At 53.9% G+C, this 15,744-nt stretch overlaps 1 long non-coding RNA gene across 21 annotated transcripts in view; it reads left to right on the top strand.

The window, feature by feature from the left end:
* The first annotated feature begins 4,742 nt into the window (after positions 1 to 4,742).
* The window catches only part of LOC105081190 (uncharacterized), an 80,174-nt gene continuing 69,172 nt past the window's right edge, over positions 4,743 to 15,744 (top strand). For all 21 annotated transcript variants that reach the window (XR_012501456.1, XR_012501458.1, XR_012501453.1 and 18 more), the window contains exons 1-2: positions 4,743 to 4,959; positions 10,246 to 11,045. This is a non-coding gene — a long non-coding RNA (uncharacterized LOC105081190). The remainder of the gene's footprint in view (positions 4,960 to 10,245; positions 11,046 to 15,744) is intronic.

Below are 15,744 nucleotides of genomic sequence, written 5' to 3'. Positions count from 1 at the left end.
AGGAAGAGGATTTAGCAGAACGAACAGGACATGGAAATAGATGAAAGGCAACGAGGACGCGGAGGTACTTCTTCCCGCTTCAGTCCTCCCTGACCTACACAGACATTTGGAAGACCTGCAGAGTTTAGAGCTGGACCCTTTTTAGTGTCTGTTTATTGTATTCACTAAGTGAGCTCATCCTTTTCACAGAATCCTTCTACATGTTGGTGACTCCCAAATGTTTATCTTCAGACCTGACCTGCCCCCCGCAATGGAGACTCATACCCAACTGCCACCTGACGTCCCTGTTTGCCCGTCTCCCAGGCAGCTCCAAAAGGGTCTGCAATGTCAAGTCCTTCTTCCCAACTCATACTGCTCCTGCTCAAGCTTCTCCTCCTCTGTGCCACCACTGAGAAGCATCTCTATCTAACAGACTCTTCAGTGAGAAACTTTGCAGTTCTAGAGGATTCCTTCCATTTCCTCGTCTCCACCTCCCATTCATCAGCTTCCTATCAGGTCTTCCTCCAAGATGCACATCACTCCGGCCCTCCCATCTCTGTTGGAAGGGTCATATCAGTTAACAGCTGAGAGCAGGGCTTTGAAACTGCTTCATTTCCAATCCCAGCTCCATCCCTACCCTTGCTTCAGTTTCTCATCTGGAAAATGGAATAGAACAGTTCTTCTTTCCTCATAAAGTCATTGTGAGGATTAAATAAATTAATCCCTGTGGAGGGTTTAGGACAGCAACATTGAGCATTGGCTATTATTCTGATCATGCCAACACTTGTGTTCAAGTCCTTCTCATCCCTCACTTGCACTATTACTACAGCTCCTACCTTGACTCTGATTCCATCCTTTGCCCCTGAGGAATCATTCTGCACACAGGTTTCATACTTCCCATTGCACCTAGAGTAACACCCGGCATCCTCACTGCACTCTGCAGGCTTTGCAATGACCAGCCTAGTCTATCTCTTCCATCTCCTCTCATGTATTACCCCCCTTACTTACTCAAGGGCTGTGCTGTCCAGCACAGGAGCCCCTGGCCGTGAGTGGCCACTCAGCCCTTGAAGTTCCAAATTAGGAGGTGCTCCAAGTGTAAGATATACACTGCAATTGGAAGATTTACCATGAATAAACCATATCAAATGTCACTATTTTTGTTTTAAATCTTTTGTGTGTGTGTGTGTAGTGAAAGGTTTTAAAGGATTTATCAGCAAAGGGAAAGTGCACCTAGAAGAACAGGACGCAGGCTGATCCAAGGGTCTTGTTTTAAATCTTGATTGCATGTCAAAACGACAAAATTTTGGATATGCTAGGTTAAATAAATTATGTAAATTTAACCTGTTTATTTAGTATTCTTAACGTGGCTACCAGAAATTACATGTACATTATGTTGGGTTAAACAAATTATGTTAATTTCACCTGTTTCTATAATACTTGCCAGATGTCAGAGACTCCACTAAGCGTATTGCATACAATATTTTATTTCATTCTCATCGCAGTCTTTGCACTGGGGATTTTCTCTACTTGGAATGCACCCACCCTACTCTTTATGTGACTAGTTTTTCTCATCCTTCACCTGAAGAGACCTCTTCTGACTATCCACTTATTTCCCTCTTTGTACTAACTGCCACCTCCTCCCCAACCTTTCCCACTAGAAAGTAAACCCCATGATTCAGGAACCGTTTGTCCTGTTCACTGTTGTAACCCCAGGACCTAGCCAGGTGCTACAGGTATACACAGTCCATCTCGAATGCACACCTGTGGAATAAACGTGGGAAAGAGAGTGCTTCTTTAAAAAAGACATTTCTTCCTATTTATAAGGTTCTCTGAGCTCTGTGGAGGGCAAAGAAATGGAAGAAAGGGCCATTTTAGAATCTGCTCCACTGAAGACAGGGATGCACAGGAAGTATATTCTAAACACCAGGAGGCAGAAAACACTGAAGCGAAATGTAACAGAAACTGAGATCTCACAGAAAATGACTGCTTATGTATGCAAGAGCCATCGCAGCGGCCCAGGGCTGGGGGTGAGGGGAACTTACCTGCAGTTACAATTCTCTGTATGTCTCTAGGTAGGAGTTAAAGGGTGTTGGAACTGAGCCCTAGAGTCACACAGACACCCACGCAGTGTCACTGTGCCTGAAACGTTCGTAGAAGCTAATCATTACCACGGGCCAGAGACTCCGCTGAGCGTGCGGTGTGGGATATTTCATTTAATTCTTACCATCATCTGTGAAGATAAGTTCCAGCTCTGTTTCCACTTTCCACCAAAGAAACTCAGACAAAGCAGTAATTCATCTCAGGTCACATCGTTAGTGAGTGATGGAGCCAGGATGAGGGCCCATAGTTAAAGACCAGGGTAAGAGGCTGTGCAGAACAGAGCAGGATGCCAGCTTGAGTTCCAGTTCCAGTTTGCCATCACCTGGGCAGTTTTAGCTTAGTCCAGAGCCCAGGACCTCGGGCTCAGCTCTACCCCGGAACCACTTATCCTTCAGCGTTTCCTGCTCATAGAGTCCCTGGAGATGGATAACTCGGTTAATTCACCCTGGAGTTAGGTTTGACCTGTTTCCCTTCTTAATGCCTACAACCAGTCACTAAGTCAGATGCGCTGTTTCTACTTACAAAATGCTCTGCCACCTGCCCCGTCCCCCCGACCTCTGCTCTCCCTGCCTTGGACCAAGCCCCACATTTCCCACCTGGAGTAGTCCCATGGGCTCCCTACTGGCCTAATCTCCAGTCTCCCCCACTGGAGTCCTTCTTTCTGCTGCTACCAGAGTGATCCAATCTACAATGTAAATCTAACTGCATCAAGTACCTCCCTTCCCCACCCCTTCAACATGATTAGTTGCTTCCCATGACCCATAAAATAAGGCACCACTTCCTGGGTTGAGCACATAAATGCCTCCATAACATGCCCCAGCCTGCGTGTGCTAGGTGAGAGTCTGTGGTGGCCCCAGTGATCCCCTCCCTCCTTCTGTCATTCACTCTTTGTGTGATCTCCTCTCCTGACTCACTTCTAACCAGTAGAATATGGCAAAAGGAATGGAATGTTATGCCTAAGATTAGGAAAAGACCTTGAGATTCACCTTGCTGGCACTCTCCCGTGTCTCATGCTCTCCTTAAGCTTTGCTCACCTGGATGAAGCCAGCAGCCATGCTGTGAGCTTCCCCATGGAAAGGTCCACATGGCAAGGAAGTGAGGGAGGTCTCAGGCCAATGGCCAGTGAGGAACTGAATCCTGTTAACAACCACGTGAGTGAGCTGGGAAGTGCACCAACCCCTGGTAGAGCCTGGAGATGACTTTGGTCCTGATTGCAGCCTTGTTGGAGACAAGGCCCAAAGCAAGGGTGCACAGAAGCTGTGAGATAATACATGTTTGCTGCTTTAAGCTAAGTTTTAGGATGGCTTATTAAACAGCAATAAATAATGAATGCACTATGTGTCAGACTTATCTTGTAGCAACTTCTACTTATACTCCCAATATTCCGATCACAGTGAACTTCTAATTTGTCCCAAACATGTCAAACACACTTCATCCCCAGGCTTTTGTGTAGATATATATATATATTTTTCCTACTCTTAATGCCATTTCTTTCTTTTCCAAAGAAGCTATTTGAATGGCAAATAAGCAAATAAAAAATGGCACAAAATCTTCATCATTAGGGAAATGAAAATTAAAATCATAATAAGACACCACCATACATCCACTAGAATGGCTAAAATTCAGAAGCCATCTACACCAAGTGTAAATGAAGATGCAGATCAACTAGAACTCGCATATGCTGCTGGCAGGAACTTAAAATGGTACAAGCAGTCTGGAAAACAGTTTGGAAGGTTCTTAAAAAGTCCAACAGATACCTGTCATAAGTCCCACCAATTCTACTCCCAGAAATGTAGCCAAGAGAAATGAAAACATGTCCAACAAACACATGTACTTGAATGTTTATAGCAGCTTTATTTATAACAGCCCCACAGTGGAAACAGCTCAGAAGTCCATCAACAGGTAAATGGATAAACAAAGCATGATATCTCCATACAATGGAATACTACTAAGTGATTAAAAAATAGAGGATTATTAAGATGCATGACAACCTAATAGTATAAATAACCCAGATGTTGACCGTCAAATGAACCGACTTTAGTAAGAGCCATGCAGTGGAGCACCATAGAGCAATGAAAACAATGATTATTACAGGCAGTGATATGGGTACATATACAAACACAATAATGAGGGGAAGAAAGCCAGACACAAAATAATAGGTTTTTATGTATATAAAGTTTTTCTTTTTTTAAGGCAAAACTTATCTATTGTGGTAAACCTTTGGGGCAGTGATTACTTTGGGGAAAATGAATTAGTGACTTAGAAGGGGCATGAAGTGAATTTTGGGGTGTTGAAACGGGTTTATTTCTTGATGTGGGTGGTGCCTTTATAAATATGTTCATTTTTAAAAAGTTTATTGAGGTATACATATGTCTTTTTCCTTTTATTCTAGTTCTATTTTACTTCACTAAAATAATTTATTTTAAAAAGTTTAAGAAGAAACTAAAAGGGTCTGAATGATCTTGGTTACTCACCTTTAATATAGACCCACTATTACTCTCTCAATTCTGAGTGGGCACCAGTTTACACACGTGTCCCCGCCCTCAGCGCACAGCCCCGCCCCCAGGCCACGAGAGCCAATCCGCGCGCTTGCGCTGCCCGGCCCCGCCCCGGAGCCCTCCTCTGCCGCGCCCCTCCCTCCGCCCGCCCAATGTTCAGTTCGTCAGGCGGCGAGGCGGCAGTTGGTCGAGCGGGCGGCGGCGAGGCGAGTCTCCCCAGCTGCGCCGGCCGTGCTCCCACCCGCCAGCGGCGGCGGCTGCGGCGGCGGCCGCGGAGCTTCGTGCCCAGCATGGCGGCGGCGGGCGCGGGCCCCAAGGTGGTCCGCGGGCAGGTGCTCGACGTGGGCCGCCCTCCAGCAACCTGCTCCCACGGCGTGGTGTGGTGAGTGTCCGCCCCCGTCCGGCCTCCGCGGACGCAGCTGCGGCGTCGGGCCCGGCCCCGCGACCCCAACCCCGGCCTCAGCCCCGACCCCAGCCGGGCCGCCCCGCCCCCAGCTGTGCTGCCCCGCCGTCCGTGCGCCGCGGGTCTCGGGAGGAGGGGGTAGGGGCCGGGCCGCTGGGGCTGCGGCGCTGCTCGCGGCTCTTCCCTGGCGGCCCTCGCTGGGCGCGGGGATCGGGGAGGGGCGCGGGGGTGGGGTGGAAGCCCGGACCCCGGCACCCAGGGACCCCACCAAGAAAGGGAACAAGGCTCCCCAGCCCCAGGTGCTGGCCGCGCGGCCTAACCCTTGACGTCCGACTGTGAAGCCGCCAAGTTCTTCAGATGCTTGCAGCGGCGGCCCTGGTCTGGAAAGCGGTTGGCAGCGGCGTGTGTGCACAGCCCTGAAATCATTGTTTTGTTTGCCCCCCTCGCCTGCTTTTTCCGCAAACGGCTTTGGTTCAGCACCTTCCGTGGCGCCAGTGGAAATTGCCCATCACGTCCGGGCCCTTAGAAGAAATTAACGTTTAAATGTGTACTGAGAAAAGTCCTTAGTTTCATTACATGTCAGTTGAGAAGTTTTTTGTGTTTTTTTTTTTTAATCTGTTAACAATTTTTCCTAGCCTGAAGTTGATTTAGATCTGGTAACTTTCTATCACAGCTGTCAACTTAACGTGACATGTCTCTCTTAGATGAAATGTCAAGTCTTCTTAGCGTAATTTTTTTTCTCTTTCTTAAGTAAGACCCAAGTACAAATAATGGATTGGAATCCAGATGATAGCTTTTAATCTTCAGGTTGATGATATTTAATATGTTTAATCTATATTGTGCTTTATTAGTATTTAGTAAATGTTGGTTAACAGTGCTGGGTTTATAAAGGATTTCTTGATTGAGATATTAATGATATTTAAGTAACTGATATATTTACGTATTTAAAATTTTTCTAATTGAGATGTAGTCAGTCACGATGTGTCAATTTCTGGTATACATCATAGTTTCAGTCATACATACATATACATATATGTATATTTGGTTTCATATTCTTTTCATTAAAGGTTACTATAAAATATTGAGTATAGTTCCCTGTGCTATAGAGAAGAAATTTGTTTTTTGTCTATTTTTATTTTTTTATTTTATCTTCTTGATTTTTTGATTTAAATATTAATAATATTTGAATCACTGATATTTTTTAAAGCTTAATGTTTCCAGAAGGACTTAAATCTGATCCAGCTTGGGCTAGTGTCCAGCACTGGTCTTGCACTTGCAGACCCTTGGAGGGGAGCCCTCCTTGCAGGAAGCCCAGGGAGCCACGGGAGGCTGGGGCCGCAGCCAGGGCAGGGAGGGCGGCAGGGGCCAGGCTGGGCTTTCATGCCAGCGGGTCATCGCAGGGCCAGGTGACGAGGTCCAGGGCTCTTGGCCCCTCCTGAGCTAGTGGGGCTGATGATTCCACAAAACAGCATCTGTAGAGGCACCAAACAAGATACGTGGGGTTACAAAGGAAGCCGGTTATCTGGACCTGATTTTGTTCATAGCCCCAAAGCCGAGGATCAGGAGAGGAGGGAATAAGTGGCCAGAGCCCTGGGAAGGGGGGGCAGGTGTGGTGTCCAGGAAACCAACAAAAAACCCCCATCTTTCAGGGTCCCCAGTGCTGGGGCAGGAGACCAGGAGGGCAGGTCTTTGGGGCTGGCAAAATGGAGGTCAGCTCTCCCTCCTTCCCCCAGGCTGGCGTGCTGGTGGCAGTGGTCCTTGGCAGGTGGGGAGGAGGTGAATGGAGCAGAGTACGGAGGGCTCTTCTGAGGAGTGGAGATGCAGGGCATTGGCGGATCTGGGAGGTGGGAGGGTGCAGGAGCTGTCCGTGCTGGCGGCCTGGGCCCCTAGTCAGCTCTGCCCCAAGATCCAGCCAGAAGAGGCAGAGCGGGCCAGTTCCATGATGCTCAAACTCATAGTGGGACCACCTTCTGGCCAGCAGAGCCTGCTCCAATGCCCAGGGCGTGGAGCGATTCGTGTTCTAGAGGACGGTCCCCACTGTGGAGTCCCAGGGCTCCAAGGAACCCTGTTTGAGAACTTCATGTGTGGGCTGTTATGGGCTGTCTTCTGGCCCCAAGAGCAGGTGAAGTCTCACTTAAGAGCCTCAGTCCTAGGGGTGTGGCTGCCAGACGGGGCTTTGCCCTGTCGTGCCCCTAAACTCCTTCCCTATTGGTACCTCCCACCTCCTCAGGGTCCAGGCCAGAAACGGCCCTGCCAGGCCCCAAGACCCAGCTGGGGCCGAGGTTCTCTCTCCTGTGTCCTGAGCATCTTCCTCCTGCTTCCTTCCTCCCCGAAGGCCTGCCCCCCTGTGCAGCTTGGAAAGCTTGGTTCTGATTGGGGTGCTGTCCTGCTGCTAATGCTCACTGCCACCTCTTGCCCTCTGTGCAGGACAGCGGGTGGGCCTGGCTCCCCCGACATGCGCTGAAGAGAGGAGTGAGCTGGTGCAGATGAGGCCGGCCCACAGGGATGCCGGGAGGGCCTTGATTCGGTCCGGCTCCCATGGGCCCTGGGACACGAGCAGAATTCAGATCGGTTCTGCCTGTCCTGGTGCAGTGCCCGGCCGTGCAGAGGGCAGGGACTTTGTCTAACAGACCTGGGCTTGGATCCAGTCTCGGGCGCCCAGGACCTGAGAGTCCCCACCAGGGTGGCTACTCTGTGGCCCCCATGTGCCCGTCTGCAAAGTGGAGCCGCAGCAGGTGCCCCCAGGACTGCTGCTTCGGGGACCCAGCACCTGGCACAGGATGGAGCCCAGTGGTGGTCCCCTCTCTCTGTAAGCCCTGCTCTTCCCTCCAGGCCTGCGAGTGCACAGCGTGGTGGAGGCGGCCTGGCCCTCACCTGCCTCCACCACCTTGTCATCCCCAGCAGACAATCTGAGCGTCTACTCCGGGCTGTACCTGCTTTCCAGACAGGAGGGCTGTGGGGTGGGCTGCCAGGGGCTGGGATGAGGAGGGGAGAGTGTGGGCCCAGCCTGGGCCAGCTGAGACTGTACAGGCCCCTCGGGGGGAAGGTGCTGGGTTTTGAAATAGCCTTGACCCCTGGTCAGTGGGGACAGGACAGAGTGAAGTGGCTGTCACATAGGGTGGTGTTGGGGGAGGCACTGGACTGTGGTCAGACTTTCTGCTAGGGTTCTCCAGGACATCAGAGAGGGTCTGTTCCGGGGCTGGGGCCCTGAGGTGGGGGCTGGCGGCTGCATTAGGTCTCAAGTTGGGTGCAGGGGAGGGCGTGCTGCAGCTGGGGCTGAGGCTCAGGAGAGATTTCAGGTCCCACTGCCACCCTGCCATCAGGCCGAGCAGGCACCCTCCTAGGTGTGCGATTGGCCGGAGGACATTGGCCCCAGTCTCTGTCCCCAAGTGTTGATTAGGAATCCAGAGCAGGTGGCTCTGCCTACCGCCAAGACTGTCCCCAGAATGGTCCAGAGGCAGGGCAGGAGAACGGGCTTCCCAGTGATAGGGGCCAAGTGCACGTGTGCCCAGTACTGCTCAGAGGGGCAGCATCAGGAGATGGCAAGTATCCTCAGAGGAAATGAACATTTGCCACTGAAGAGCCCCCACAGGGCCGCCCCTGGTGAGCCAGCATCCCCAACTGTACTTCCTCCGCCTTAGGTCCCCTCCTGCCCCATCTCTGGGTAAACCTACAGGTCCAGCTTTTACGCTTGTGCTGAGTTCATGAAGCCTAATTCCCACCTTACAGATGGGGACACTGAGGCTGGGAGGTGAGGGATGGGCCCTGAGTCCACACAGCCATGAGAGGGGCAGCCCAAGTCTAGCTGTCCTGGCCCGGGTCGCTCAGAGCCAGAGGCCTCCCACGCCCAGCTCTTGTCATTCCTACAGACCTGTCAGGACGGATGCCAGGAGGGGACTGCAGAACAGTGACCAACCTTATGTCGCCGGCCAGCTGGGCCCAGGCAGCAAGAAATAAGGAGTCCCTGTGGGCAGGAGGCCAATGTGTGCACAGTCCGCAGAGCAGAGGTGCCAACACCAGGAGGCTGGGCCAGCTCTGGTGCACAGACTGCAGCCTCCCTACTCGCCTGCTGGCCTCGCTGCTGTGTGGGGCGATGGCCGGCCACAGGCTTTGGGAAGGGTAGGAAAACTGAGGCTTGGAAGCAGAAGGAACTTACCAGGCTTCACGTGGGGGCGAGTCCAGGAAGGGCGGTGCTGGCTTCCTGAGGCCAGGACAGCTCTACTGCATCCCTGCTCACCTGGGCCAGGAGCTGCCTTCCTCCACTGGGTGTGAGTGGGTAGCACACAGCCAGCACCCTCTCCTGGAGCCAGGCAAGTGACCCCAGGGTCACGGGCATTGGGGTCAATCTGTGGGGTTCAGGTGTGGGTACTCCCACTTCCTTACTGTAACTTTGTCTGAGCCTTGGTTCCCTCGCCATGAAATTGGGGGATGGCAACCTTGCCGACCTGGTCAAGGCAGGATGCAGGGATCCGCCCAGGCAGAAGCCTGGACCCAGTGGCTGCATGAGAATCTAGGTTGGTGGTAAAGGAGGAGGGGAGTTTCCTGTTGGGAGCGCAGGTGGGAGGCTGAAGGGGGCACCTGAGGGGCCCTGTGACAGGCTGCAGGGTGGGTGGGGGCCGAGTGGAGGCAGTTGGATGTGAAAGTCACGGCCAGAGACCGGGGTCTGACCCCACCTTCAGCCCCAAAACAATGGGTAAATTTTTATGTGAGGAGGAGGGGAGTCTGCACCCACATGGGCTGAGGTTCAGAGAGTGGGGCTACAGGGAGGCTGTGGGATGGCTGGAATGACCTCTCTCCTCTGCCTCCCTGTCCTGCATCCCCTCTGGCTGGGTTTACAGATCCTTGCCTGAAAGTTGGGGTTGGGGAGGGGTAAGGTCAGAGAGGCCAGAGGCCCAGAATGGAAATGACCCCCATGGTCACCATGGGGCTTGGAGACAGGCCCAGAGCAGGGGGGCCATGCCAGTCTGTCTGTCCAGATGGGCACAGCAGAGGCCCATGTGGCCTGCGGCCCTGGCCGGGGCTGCCCACTACTCCCACCCAGGCCTATGTGGGAAAGGACGTGCCCTGGCCCCTGGCTTCCTGCCCCTCCCGCCCCTGCAGGTAAACACACTGGCATGTGACAGACAGGTTCCTAGAAAAGGTGCTTGAGAGCAGGGCCAGGGCCTGTGTGAGGGCCCCAAGCTCAGGGTGGGCACTGCCCCCAGCACGCTCAAGTCCCAGCCTCCCCACGGAGCTGACAGTCCTCTCTTTTGCTTTCTCTTCCAGCTGCTGATGGCAGCCCAGGCCTGCGTCCAGGCCCCGGAAGTTAGGAGCCACTGCTTCCCCTGTGGTCGCATGAAGCCCTCTCTTCTTCCTGCCTCTTCTCAGAGCCTTGCAACCTGGCCCTAGCCCAGCCTGGCCCCACTCGCCGCCAGACCCTGGAATGTCAAGGCCTGGCCCATGCCTGCATGCCCAGCCCGTGGAACCCCGGTGGCCCTGCCAGCCAGGATGAGGGGCCAGGCCACTGCCCTGGACGCTCTATGGATTTTTGATCCGCTGCTTTTGTTGCTGCTGGGGTGCCATCCATGTGTGGTCTCGGGGTCGGACGTGGGTCCTGGGGCTGGGCCGTGCCCCAAGCTGGTGCAGGGAAAGTTCTTCGGTTACTTCTTGGTGGCCACTGAGTTCCGTGCTAACGCCTTGTGCTGCTCCTGGACCCTGTGCAACCTGGACCCGCGCCGCTACAATCTCTACATGAAGTTGCCAGGGTGCCTGCCTGCAGCAGCCCCGCCTGCGTCTGCATCTACCAGTTGGAATCCTTGGAGTCCATGCCTAGCTACCTGGGACTGGAGAGCTTTGATGAAGTGCTGAGGCTCTACGACTCCTCAGGGTCCCCTGGCCTTCCTGCAGATGAAGGGACAGCAGCTGCCGCCGGACGATGACCCTGGCCCCAGGGTGGGGCCCTCCCACCCCAGCGACAGCTCCATTAATCACCTGGTCACGGGCAACCATAACCCCAGTTACTTGGCTGGTGGCCCTGAGAACTGCCTCACCTGCCTGACCCAGGATGGGGCGGGGATGCGCTCTAGGTGAGTGACCGTTGGGGACGGGCACGGGGGAGAGGGTCTCCTCTGCAGGGCTGCCCTGGCCACCCGTCCCTGAGGGCTCCCTTGGGGAAGTCAGTTGCACTGTGAGTATAGGGACCTGGGGTGCCTGCCTTTGGCCCCCAGTGTCGGGCGTGGTGCCAGCACTCTGGGAGGTGCTTGCTGAGTGTTCAGGGCAGGATGGGTCTGGTTTCTCCTAGGATGAGGGAGGTTTTCATTTCCGGCTAGGGGAGGTCCCTCTTCTGCAGTTAGGGCAATTCTGATGGGGCAGCAGGCTGCCGCGGCCTGTGGCAGGGTCTGCAGGGGCCTCCTGGGACATGGGGGCAAAATGAGGGGAGTCGGCCTTCGGGATGTGTGGTCAGGAGACGCAGTTTGGGGGTTGCACGTGTTGTGGCCGCACAAATCCTTACCCTGCAGCTAGTTCCCCAGCTCCTGTGAGGTGTTCTGGTGCCAGCGACGAGATGCAGTGAAGAGGCACAAGGAAAGTCCTTTGTGTCCTGGTGCTGCCTTCTGGGTCAGCAGAGGGAGGAGGCGCAAACACCAAAACACAAGAAGCGGGTGTCAGGTGCGGGGTGAGGGGGTTCCCTGGTGTTGGGGCTCTGTGTCATCCCGAGTTAGGAGCTCATTTGGTTAGGGAGCCATGTTCAAGATTCAGGGAGAGGTACGGGCGTCGGCGACAACGGCGGGGGTGCATGTGTGCTGGGTGGGATCCAGCAGGGAGGGGTTGGGGCATGGTTCACCTTCTTAGTGTCTTGGTTTCCTTGGTGAGCGGGGCGCCTGCATAGGAGGGCACGATCAGTGGGCTGGGACACTGGGTGGGACTCCATGGCAGCAGGGCAGGTAGGGGGCCTTGCAGACACTTGGAGGGGATCCCTCCTTGCAGGAAGCCCAGGATGTTGCGGGAGGCTGGGGCCTTAGCCAGGGTAGGGAGGGCAGCTGGGGCCTTAGCCAGGGTAGGGAGGGCAGCAGGGGCCAGGCTGGGCTGCGCGTTCATGCCAGCAGGTCATCATGGGGCCAGGTGACGTGGTCCTGGGCCCTTGGCCTCTCATGAGCCAGTGGCACTGATGGATTCCCCAGAATAGTATCTATAGAGGCACAAAATAAGCTAAGTGCGGTTAGGAAGGAAGCCGGTTATCCTGGACCTGTTTCTAGTCATGGCCCCCGTGACTAGAAACGTGTTGATGCAGTGATTTGCTGGAGAGGATCAGGAGAGGAGGGAACAGTGGCCAGAGCTCTTGGACGAGGGTGCAGGTGTGGCATCCAGGAAGCATTAGAAAATCCCGATCTTGCATCCGTGTATCAGGGCCCCCAGTGCTGGGGTGGGAGGCCTGAGGGCAGATCATCGGGCTGGGCAAGGCGGAGGTCACTGCCACCTTGTCTGGGGCAGCTCCTTCCTTCCCCCAGGGTGTTGTGTGCACAAGGGGTGTATGTGTGAATGTGTCAGTGCATGGGGCACGTGTGTGCCCCTGGTCATGCCTACCCCCTTCCAGCATGTCAGTATGTGTGTGTGTGCATTGCGTTCTTCTGCGCGTGTGTGTGAGGGTGGGAGGTACTCGCATCCACTGTGTGTGAGTGTGTGCATAGGCCGATTTCAGCAGTTGTGACAAAGCGCGTTGAGGCTGTGTGGCAGGGCTGGGGGCCTTGAGGGAAGATGGCTGTCAGGGCCTGTGGGATGGGGCTGCCATGTTGTGAAGCGGGGAGCTTGGCTGCAGGACAGGACACGGTCACCTGGCCCAGAGGCAGCTCAGACTCCCATATGCATGCCCGGGTCTCTGAAGGCCTTGATGCTGTGAGACGTTGAGAGTAAAAATCATCTTAGTGGCGGTGACAACAGCCACGTCTAAGTGTCTCTTTTGTGCAGGAAACACCGCCTGTCAACCAGTTAACTCCTCCCAGCAGCTTGGGGATGGCTCCTCAGCGAGGCGGCCATCTGCGCAGGGCCTTTGCACAGGCTGTTCCCTGGGCTGTAACACTCTTACCCAAACACCCACAGGGCCCCTTCCCTCAGCTTGTCGTGCCCTGGCCATCCTGACCCCCTGACCATGCTGCTTCAAGTGGCAGCAGCCCCAGTCGCATTGTGACCACACCCATCTGTTTTTCTCTTCCCACACGCGTCACCTGTGAACACTAGATAATTCCTGTGCCCTTTTCCTCTGTCCTGCCATGACGTACCCCTGAACAGGGCAGAGGAGTTTGCCCTGCTAGCTCTCAGGTCCTTGCTCTGGGGAACCCCACTGCCCTGTCATCTGACCTCTCAGCTATGTGAAGAGGCCCACGTGGAGAGTGTAGTCGGTTTGAGACCCAGCAGCCCCACAACCCCACATTCAGGTCCTTCCCAGACCTGGGATGTGACCTTATTTGGAATCAGGTCTTTGCAGATGCTGGTAGTTAAGGTGAGGCCATCCTGGGCAGCGTGGGCCCATAGTCCAGTACGCCTGGTATCCTGGGGAGACCAGGAGGAGGGACACAGGAGCACATGGGGAGAGCCTGTGTGAGGATGGAGGCAGGGCCTGGAGCGACGTGTCTGCAAGGCGGAGCGCTCAGTGTGGCTGGCACCCCCAGAAGCTACGAGAAAGGCATGGGCCAGATCCTCCCCGGGATCCTTAGGACCCTGGTCCCGCTGACACCTTGATCCCAGATTTCTAGCCACAAGCACTGAGACAGTAAATCTGTTTTTCAAGCCACCAAGGACGTGAACTTTTGTACGTTGGCCCCAGGAGATGAACAGAGAGGTGAGCCGAGCCCCCCGTCCACAGCGCCAGCTTGCGTGCCGCCTTGGTTGCCTCCCCCCGCTGCAGGTGCCATCTGCCCTGCAGCCTCATGACAGACCGTGAGCCAGAAGTGCCAGCTGAGTTGCTCTTCAGTTTCCCACAGAAGCAGACATGTTTATTATGATTTTAACTGAGTTTTGAGGTAGCGTGGTACACAGCTAAGATTAACACTGCAGGGACCTTGGGGGAAGGCCATACCCTTGGATGAATACATTCACTCCTTTATTTTACAGTTTGTTGACTCTGGTCTAGATCTATGATGATGGTTTGGAGACTTGTCCTGAACAATCAACTTAAAGGTTATCAGACTGAAAAGGTGGTCTGGGAAACAGTGTGGCCTTCAGGTTGCTGGAAAGAGTGTGCTTCCATGTTACAGAGTGTGAACCCCGAGCACTTCGCACCCCGCCTTCCCCAGAGCACGCACCTTGTCTCCCTGGCCCTCCCACAACAGGGGCTCTCCTTTCAGCCCTTCCTGCCCAACCGCTGCTGCAGGTCAAAGCCCTGCTCTCCCAGGGTTCTTTCCAGACCGCTGTAGACCCACGGTTCCAGTCTCAGTTAGAGGAAATTTCAAAAAACCCCAAAGAACAGAGATGAAGGTAATGAACTCTTAGGCACCCATCACTAAGCGCCCCCGCTCGGGCATCTTAAAAACACTAAGGCGAGCTCAAAACCCCTGCCTGGTGGCTCCCCACCCTCCACTCCAGCAAAACTCCCCACCCGTTCCATTTCTGTTCATTTCTCGGGTGGTCTGTCTCTCATGCTCATCTGAAAGGTACCGACAGGAATGCTGGAAAGTCTTACCCCTGGGCCATCAGCTTGGGGAATCTAATACATAAGAGAGACACCACCTGCCAGTTCCCTGTTTGTCAATACAGAAAACACCCCACTTTAAATATTATATAGAGAAGCGGCTGCCATGTGCCCTCAGCACAGCCAGCTCGTGCTCATGGACAGAGAAGGACTTCCGCTCAGAACAACCTGCCCCTGCAGACAGCAAACACCGAGAGACATGCAGACGTTACAGAGAGCTGGGCACGGAGACTCCGTGTGCTACGCGGTGAGGGGAGCGCTGGCGCGGAACGCTGACGGGACGGCTCTGACTCACGCTGACACGGGCCCGTGAAGGTGTCTGGTCCCCCCTCTTTCAGGATTCACAGTTGGTTCTGTGTCAGGCACTAAGCAGCCTGGCGGCTTCTGGTCCAGCTGGGTCACTCAGTAGTCTTTCTGCACCTTTGCATCCCTCTGTGAAGATCCAAGTTCAAATGCTGGAAACCGTGATGTCTCTGGGACCAGGATGTCTGACAGAAAGTGAATGGCGCGAGTCATGCCTGCAATGTAAAACGCAATCCCTTATGAAAAAGGGTGTGAGACTGGTGTCCAAGCCAAGTGATCGTTTTGGGGGGGGGGGGTGTTGGATTTTACTTCTTTTAACGGAGGTAGTGGGAATTGACCCAGAACCTTGTACATGCTAAGCATATGCTCTACCACTGAGCCATACCCTCCCCCCAAAACCAAGCGACCTTTAATCACTGCCTTTACCAAAGCTGTAAGGATGTGGGGGAAAAAGTGGTGAGGACTTTAAAAGTAACTTCAAACAAAAAAAGGAAATCCCTGTATTAGCACCCAGCAGGTAACAACACCAGTTGTCTTCACTACCTATTTAAAAAAAATTGGTTTCTGTACCAATCTTGTACCCTGACGCTTTAAGATGGTTGCACAGAATTGCTAACAAAAATGTTAAGGCACTGCTACTGTGATATTTCAACATGTAAACCTCCTCTCAGAGCCTTGGTTTTTATTCCAAACAGAAAGTTGGATTTTATACCTAAGGAGGCTTTAAAAATGTTCCTTTAAAATGAACTTGTCAGAATCCCCGCAGCAGACACGGCAGTGGCTCAGCACTGGCTGCAGCT

Source organism: Camelus bactrianus, chromosome 21 (assembly GCF_048773025.1).
Source record: "Camelus bactrianus isolate YW-2024 breed Bactrian camel chromosome 21, ASM4877302v1, whole genome shotgun sequence".
In the NCBI taxonomy this organism is placed as follows: domain Eukaryota; kingdom Metazoa; phylum Chordata; class Mammalia; order Artiodactyla; family Camelidae; genus Camelus; species Camelus bactrianus.
The sequence above is the reverse complement of the archived record's forward strand: the minus strand, read 5'-3'. Positions and strand labels throughout refer to the sequence as shown.